This window comes from Triticum dicoccoides, chromosome 3B (genome assembly GCF_002162155.2).
Source record: "Triticum dicoccoides isolate Atlit2015 ecotype Zavitan chromosome 3B, WEW_v2.0, whole genome shotgun sequence".
NCBI classification, from domain to species: Eukaryota; Viridiplantae; Streptophyta; class Magnoliopsida; order Poales; family Poaceae; genus Triticum; species Triticum dicoccoides.
Window position 1 is genome coordinate 514,620,508 of NC_041385.1, and position 9,204 is coordinate 514,629,711.

The window sequence follows — 9,204 nt, forward strand, 5'->3', positions numbered from 1 at the left end:
CTCCGGTGGACCGCATCAGCAATCCCCCGGACGTCATCCATGAGGAGATCATCTCGCTTCTCCCCACCAAGGATTGCAGCCGCACACAAGTCCTCTCAACTCGGTGGCACCCTCTATGGCGCACCGCGCCCCTCAATCTCGACTGTTGTCAGATATCCGTCCTTCCTGAATTTGATCTCATCAGAGCCATCGTCTCTTCTCACCAGCAGGGCCCCGTTCAATACCTCTGCATCCCAACAAGCTACTTGTTGTCCATACCCGGCAAGGTGGACGCTTGGCTGACATCCCCTGAATTCGGAAAACTCCAGCAGTTTGAGTTCTACCATTACCATGAAAGTTTCATACCACGAACATACCAAGAATTCGTGCCCACACCACTGTTGTCCATCTCGCGGTTTTCCTCCTCTCTCCACACCGCCACCTTCGCCCGGTGCCATCTACCAGACGATCTAGTACAAATGCTTCGACTCCCACTGCTAAAAAAAACTTTCGCTTGTGGTGGTTTATCTGTCGAAGTCCTCACTGCACAGCATCATCCACTCCAGTTGCCCTGCCCTGGAGCATTTGTTGATTGTTTTGGGAATAGAAATCGGTATCAGTTGTCTCCAAATAAAGTCGCCTCACCTTAAAAGCATTGGAATTTGTTTTGAAGGATAGCAGCTCATCATCGAAGATGCCCCTTCACTTGAAAGGTTGCTCCTTGATAATTGTTATACACCTTCAGAAATAACTGTCGTCTCTGCGCCCAAACTGGAGACCTTGGGTGTAATTAGTGACCCGTTTAATAATCAGAAGGAGTTGGTGTTTGGCTCCTCACCTTTTCAGGTACCGTATATTATCATCTACACATTTGTAATCATATGCTGCATTTTTCATTTGTGCGCATAAGTTTTATATCATCTTGGAGTACACTTTGGGTACTAATATTATGTTATATGCTCAATGAAGAGTTCGTCCATTGATAGCCTATCAATGCTGCTGGATTCTGTCAAGATCATATATATCAGAATGTATAGTTTTGATCTGGACATAATTATTGGCTTGCTGCGATGCTTTCGATCTCTGGAGAATTTATACATAGAGGTGATGATTTCATGCACATTGAAAGCCCGTATATATTGTACTAGAATTAACTGTTCAGCTGTCGTTCTTTCGACATACTCTTTTTTCAGACCTTAGCTATTTTCAATCTTCATGTCTACTTAGGCAGAACCACCTGGAGAAAAACATATAACCAATCGTTGGCGTAATAAGCACAAGGATTTTCTCAGTTCTCATGACATTCGTTTGAGGAGAATAACGATGGGACGATATGCATCCAACCAGGAAAACAAAAGCTTTGTCACATTCTTCCTGTTGAATGCGAGGTTACTATTGTCCATGAGGCTTAAATTTTACAGCAAGAGATTTCTCACGGACGAACATGTTGAACAGCAAAAAAGAAGTTTCAGGTGGACAAATGGGCTTCTAAATGTGCTCGGCGTCTATTTACAACAAGTTGTAGACATCCTAAATTAATTTTTTTGCACAGGATGTTGATTTTATGGATCAGACCGATCCATTTGTTTGTGACTGCAAAAAAGAGTGGTTGGGTTAGATGTTACTGTCATGTTCAATCTGAGTTTTGTCTAAAAAATTTATGAACAATTAATCCTTGGGCTTTTTGTACCATTTGTATGCTTGACTTGTATGTTGTTGCCCTCGTACTCCCCTCCACCTGCCACTACACTACCGCATCTTCCATGGCTGTTGTTCGTTCCCGTCCGAGGCCTTGCCGTTGTTCTCCGCCTTAGTTAGCTCACTGTGCTCGCCGCCGTCTGGTGTTGTCAACATGGTCAACAACCAAGAGGAATCAGGAGATGACTGTACGTGGAGAGGCTGACAGTAGGGACCCACTAGGGTCATTGCATTTCGCAAGCAGGTGCCTCGTTATTACAAGCCAAAACAATACTTCCTCCTAATTGTTTGACAACTAGGTTCAACGCCATTGTCAATGTAGTCAATAAACGAGAAAATTACACAACAAGCGGATAACACCAGGGACCCAGCAGCTCGCCCAGTTGTTTTTCAGTTTCAGAGAAGGAGCTCAACTGTGCGCTATGCGGGGGCTGTGGCCCGTCTAGCCCACGCTTACGCTTTTATTAAGCACATGACGAGCCCAGTTGATATTTTTTTTCTTTCTGAAATTGGCTAGCCCAGTTCTTTTTTTTTGGAGAATACCAAAACCGAGACCTACTTGCTTTTCTCAGACCTGCTGGGCTGCAAATCTTTCAAGACGAGGAGGGATAAGAAATGGGCTTCCCTAGAAAACGGGCTCTAAGTTGTAAGAAATTGGCTGTAAATTTGTAAACCAAAGCTGTCGTGGAATTGTCACGTCAGATGTCCTCGTGAAAGGACTTAGTTGTGGAGCCATCACAACTAGGAAGCTTGAAGGGGTTAAATCGGGACAAAGGACACGAGAGGGTTTATACTAGTTTGGCCCCTTACGGTGAAGGTAAGGCCTATGTCTAGTTGGGTTGGTATTGATGTTTCGATGACCAGGGAGCGAGACACGCTATGCCTGGTTCTCGATGAGTTGTTTCTTGCCCTAAGCTGCCAGCGGGTCGTCCCCTTATATACACGGGTGGACGCCCTGCGGCTTACAGAGTCCCAACCGGCTCATAAACAATGTCTGGCTCGGTGACTAGTTACGTCTACCTTAAGATACAAGTAATATCCTTACAATGGTTTACTACAACGGGCCTTAAGTCGCCAGCGGGCCTTAAGCCCATCTTGAACCACTATCTTCATGCTTGGCCTTGGGCTTCTCTCTGATGACTCTCTTTGCGTAACCCGACCCCTCCTGGGCGGTTTACACAAATAGTTATATCCCCAACATTAGGCCCCAGATTGGTTTGAACATGTTCATGTCAATCTAAAAAATATTTAAAGAATAAACCTTCAATCTTCTGGCTATTCAGAGGGTTTTCCTTAACCCGCCATGACGTCATCTTCTGGATTCGTCTTAACCCGGCGTGATGTCATCCTTTCTTTAATTCATTCTTTATTCCGTCGAATCTTTCAACAGATCTCTGTCTTTACTGACCATCCCGAGAATCGAGGCGCCAGAGCCACTGGATAGTAAACGTTATCTCCTTGTTTTTCGCGCCCTCTCGGTCAGTCTTCCTTTATAAATAGGGCGACCTAGGTCTTGCCCACAGTCGTATTCTTACTCTCCTCTCTGCCACTCGAGCTCTGCCGCCGCCGCCATCGACTCCCTCGTCTTCATCAACTCAGGCCACTGCATCGACCTGACTTTGATCAGAGATCGACGGCAAACCTCCGCAGCTTCTCCTCATCTGTGAGTTCTTCTTCCTTGCTCCTCAGATCCGCATTAGGACCTTCAAAGTTCTTCAGTGTTCTTTGCTGCTCATTAGGAACCCTTCGTCGATTTGCTCACTACCGTCCTTTTGATCTTAAAAAATGGCAGAAACCTGATGCGGTAGCTGTTTCGCACCCACTTTGACTGCAAGTAGATCCCTTGGCGTCGCATAGAAGCCTTGTTCGAGCCCTTGAACTTCATCTGTGCCAGTTCTAGGTCTAGAGGATTTTCTTTTTAGAACAGCTGTTTGATCCAAAATGATAACGGCAACTTGTAAAACCTGTTTGTTTCACCCGGAAGTAAAAAACTGCCTCTATCGAATATGTTTAACTGCTCTTTGACACCTGCAGTGGCTTAATATTTATTGCACAATCACCCTTATGTCATTAGGCCCCTTTCTTTAAGCCGCCACTTGAATAATTTTAAATATTTCTCCCGGGTTAAAGTTGAACCGGAGCTTTCTATTGTGTCGCAGGCCACTGTTGTCATGGCTCCTAAGGCGGCCAAAGCCCCTATGACTTGCAATTGGGTTCCATCCACAGTGACAAAAAGCAAACTTGCTGAGTTTGTGAAGTCCAGCCATCTGCCAAAGAGGGAGGTTATGTCTTATCGTGCCCCTAACCCGTCTGAGGAAATACCTCAACGCAAAGATGGGGAGGTAGTAGTTTTTATGGATCACATGAGCCGGGGATTTGCTCCTCCTGGTTCAAAATTCTTCAGGGAGGTTTTGAATTTCTTTGATCTTAGACCTCAAGTCATTGGACCCAACTCCGTGTCAAATATTTGCAATTTCCAAGTCTTCTGCGAGGTATACCTGGGAGAAGAGCCAAGTCTGCTATTGTTCAGGGAACTTTTCTACATGAACCGGCAAAATGAACGTGCCAATGGGCCGAGTCTTGAGCTTGGCGACATCTCAATCCAGCGACGGAGAGATTGCCTTTTTCCTTATGCTGAGTTGCCGAGTCACCCAAAGTCTTGGAACCAGACATGGTTCTATTGTCAAGATACCTCACCGGCTGATGAGAAGCCTCTGCCCGGCTTTCGCGCCCTGCGCCTCGAATCTAATCATCCATTGAAAGATAAGTTATCCACTGTTGAGCGCCTGCACCTCAACCCCACCATCAGGAAGATCAAAGCTCTTCTAGGGAACGGGTTAAACGGCATCGATCTGGTTCGAGTCTGGGTCACCTGGCGGATACTACCATTAAGCCGCCGCTCCGGCTTAATGTGCACCTACACAGGCGAAAAGGATGACCCAATGCGTCAAAGTCCTGATGATCTTCCAAATGATGTTATAGATGCTACAGTCCAATCTCTGTTGAAGGAGGGTACTGTGACCAGTAATGCCTTCGGCTTACTGACCTTCTGCAAGAAGAACCCGGCCCTTGCGGTGAGTTATCAATCTTCAAAAATACACTTTAACATGTTATGTCTTCTTGTATTTATGATTCCTTATCTTTTTCCACAGGCCGATGACAATTTCTGGAAGGTCAAGTATGACCACGAGGCCGCCAAGCAAGCCAGGGCAGCCAAGAAAACTGAAAGAAAAACTGCCAAAACGGGAACCTCAAGGAAGAAGAAACCCAACGCTTCTGACTTGCTCAAATTGGATGATACTTCTTCGTCTGATGAAGAGGTAATTTCTTTAATTTTCTTAACTCCCCTGTTTCTATTTTACTGACATTCTATCCTTTCAGGAGGATACGGGGAATAGTCAAGCAATTGAAGAAGAGGTAACTATAATCTCTTCCGACTCAGAGCCTTTGCCAACACAAAAACTCCGAAGGGTGACCCGGAAAGTAAGATTTTCACATCCTCTAGCTTACCAAGATCCTCAATTTCTTTTGAAGCAACAACGGCTTGAGAACCGGAGGCAAACTCGGGCCACTCAAGACGCTGAACTCTCCTCTGGCTTACCTGATGTAACCAGGAAGCGTCGAACCGAGGTTACCTGGGCCTCGTCCACCTTCCAGGACAAACAACCGACGGAGAGGCGGAGAAGGATAACCCGGAGCCATCAAGCCCGCCAAAGGAGTGAGCGGCCAGGCATCTTACCTTTTGCCCAAACGATGCTTTACTTATTTAGACTCGGGGAGTCTTGTAAAAACTTCTCAATGTTTGCCATGCCTTCGTGCATGTTTTATGGCGCTGTAATGATTTCGTAAGCCGTCATTAGCCTATATTTCCCAGCTTATATTGATTGTTTGCTCCCTTGAAGTTAAATTTTCCTGCCTTACTCTGCACATAAAGCCAACAAAACTTTCTTGGGCGGTTTACTGCTCCAGGGGTGTATAAAGTATTGATAACCCGGAACATAGTACAAAAAACATCATGTACAGACCGATTTATGATTACTTATACTCACAATAGCATACCTGCGAACCTTTTGGTAACCTTCCCGGTTCATATGTACCTGGCACTTTGTAGGACTTGGGGTAGTCAATACTGAACCGGAAGGGCCAAGACTTCTCTCGTCAAGAAGGTTCAAATATAGTTAAAGCAATATTCACAGGCTCCTAATTCGAATACGATCAGAGAACCGTTCCAAAGGGATTAAGCTAAGATTCAGATACGATCATATAGCCCCCAGTGGCTTTGGCGATGCCGATCAAGTGGGTATCGACAGCTATGTTCTCTGGTTCGAATACGACCTATGTTTGAACAGGAAGCCCCCAAGTGACCATAAAATTTGTTTAATGACGCTGATTCAAATACGATGCACGTCAGACCAAAAGGGGTTAAGATGTGATTCAAATATGATCAAGAAGCCCCCAAGTAGGTTTGGCAATATGTCGATCAAGTGGGTATCGACAGCTATGTTCTCTTTGGTTCGAATACAACCTATGTTTGAACAGGAAGCCCCCAAGTGACCACAACTAGATTCAGATATGATCATAAGCCGGACCAAAGGGAAAGCCGGATTCAAATATGATCCGGTACCTGTAGGTAGTGTCCATCACCTGATAAAGAAGACATAAACACAATCGTTATGGAAAAAAGGACAGAGGTCCTTCTTTATTGCTTTATATAATATGTACATCGGAAAATGTATATACATCTTAAGAGCCAAAGGCTTTCAGTATAGTATTGCCGCAGATGAGCAATATTCCACGGCCGGCGGGTCTCCTCCTCCGATTTACGTGAATCTTTGTGCTCTCGAATATCAATGAGGTAGTATGACCCGTTGTTTAGATTCTTGCTGACCACAAAGGGTCCTTCCCAAGGCGGAGATAGCTTGTGCATGTCAGATTGATCCTGGATGAGTCGGAGTACCAAATCACCTTCCTGAAAGGCTCTGCTCCTAACCCGGCGGCTGTGATAGCGGTGCAGGTCGTGCTGGTAAATTGCCGAGCGGGCTATTGCCAAGTCTCGCTCCTCATCCAATAGGTCAAGTGCCTCCTGTCGAGCCTTTTCATTATCCGCCTCAACGTAAGCTGCCACCCGGGGTGAGTCATGTCGTATGTCGCTTGGCAGGACTGCCTCCGCTCCATAGACCATGAAGAAAGGTGTGTATCCTGTAGATCTGTTAGGTGTAGTGTTGATGCTCCATAACACGGAGGGTAACTCCTCTACCCAGCAACCCGGAGTCCGTTGTAAAGGGACTAAAAGCCGGGGCTTGATGCCTCTAAGGATCTCTTGATTAGCTCTTTCTGCCTGACCATTGGACTGTGGATGAGCAACAGCCGAAACGTCAAGACGGATATGTTCTCTTTGGCAGAACTCTTCCATGGCACCTTTAGAGAGATTAGTGCCATTGTCAGTGATGATGCTATGTGGGAAGCCAAAACGAAAAATCACCTTTTTTATGAACTGAACCGCTGTGGCTGCATCACACTTACTGACCGGCTCTGCCTCGACCCACTTGGTAAACTTGTCTACTGCCACCAGCAGATGTGTCTTTTTATCCTTAGACCTTTTGAAAGGTCCAACCATGTCAAGCCCCCAGACCGCAAACGGCCAAGTGATTGGGATCATCCTCAATTCTTGAGCCGGCACATGAGCTCGTCGTGAAAACTTTTGACAACCATCACATTTGCTAACCAAATCGTCCGCATCAGCATGAGCCGTCAGCCAATAGAAACCATGACAGAAAGCTTTGGCTACGAGGGATTTTGACCCAGCATGATGGTCACAATCCCCTTCATGGATCTCACGGAGTATCTCTTGGCCTTCTGTAGGCGACACACAGCGTTGAAAAGCTCGAGTGACACTTAGATGGTGTAACTCACCATTAACAATCGTCATGGACTTGGAACGCCTGACAATTTGTCTTGCCAAGGTCTCATCCTCAGGTAACTCACCCCGGGTCATGTAAGCCAAATAAGGCACTGTCCAATCCGGGATGACATGAAGAGCCGCCACCAGTTGTGCCTCCGGGTCTGGCACCGCTAGTTCTTCCTCGGTAGGCACTTTGACAGAAGGGTTATGCAAAACATCAAGAAAGGTGTTAGGTGGCACCGGCTTACGTTGAGATCCGAGCCGGCTTAAGGCATCAGCCGCCTCGTTCTTCCTTCGATCAATGTGCTCCACTTGATAACCCTTGAAATGTCCAGCCACAACATCTACTTCACGTCGATAGGCCGCCATGAGAGGATACTTAGAATCCCACTTGCCTGACACCTGCTGAGCGACGAGATCTGAGTCGCCCAGGCACCTTACCCGGCTTAAGCTCATTTCCTTGGCCATCCGAAGACCATGAAGTAAGGCCTCGTACTCAGCTGCATTGTTAGTACATGGGAACATAAGCCGGAGTACATAACGAAATTTGTCACATCGAGGGGAAGTTAAGACCACTCTAGCCCCCGAGCCTTCTAGCTGCCTGGACCCATCAAAGTGGATAGTCCAATATGTGTTATCTGGCTTCTCCTCAGGTGCCTGCAACTCTGTCCAATCATTGATAAAGTCCACCCAGGCCTGAGACTTAATAGCAGTTCGAGGCATGTACTTCAAACCATGAGGCCCAAGCTCAATAGCCCACTTGGCGACTCGTCCTGTGGCCTCCCTATTCTGGATGATGTCTCCCAAAGGGGCAGAACTTACCACAGTTATAGGATGACTTTGAAAGTACTGCTTCAACTTCCGGTTGGCCATAAACACTCCATAAATGAGTTTATGCCAATGTGGATACCGTTGCTTAGACTCAATGAGTACCTCACTGACATAATAAACCGGCCGCTGAACCGGATACTCCTTGCCAGCCTCCTTACGCTCCACCACAATGGCAACGCTGACGGCTCGTGAATTGGCAGCCACATATAACAACAAAGGCTCTTTATCAATTGGAGCCGCAAGAATCGGCGGTTCAGACAATTGTCTTTTCAAGTCCTCAAAAGCAGCATCAGTGGCATCACTCCAGACAAAAGTGTCTGCCTTCTTCATCATTTGATACAGCGGTAGGGCCTTCTCCCCTAACCGGCTTATGAACCGGCTTAAAGCGGCAACGCGACCCGCCAATCGCTGAACATCATTGATGCACACCGGTTTAGCCAGAGAGGTAATTGCCTGAATCTTCTCCGGGTTAGCTTCAATGCCTCTGTTTGATACCAGAAAACCCAAAAGCTTGCCTGCAGGTACACCAAATACACACTTGGCCGGGTTAAGCATCATCTTGTAAACCTGGAGATTATCAAAGGTCTCTTTCAAATCCGATATCAAAGTTTCCTTTTCTCTGGACTTCACCACAATGTCATCCACATAAGCATGAACATTACGCCCAATTTGATCGTGCAAACAGTTCTGCACACACCGCTGATAAGTCGCCTGGGCACTTTTGAGTCCAAATGGCATAGATACATAGCAGAAGGCTCCAAACGGAGTGATGAAAGCCGTCTTCTCCTGGTCCT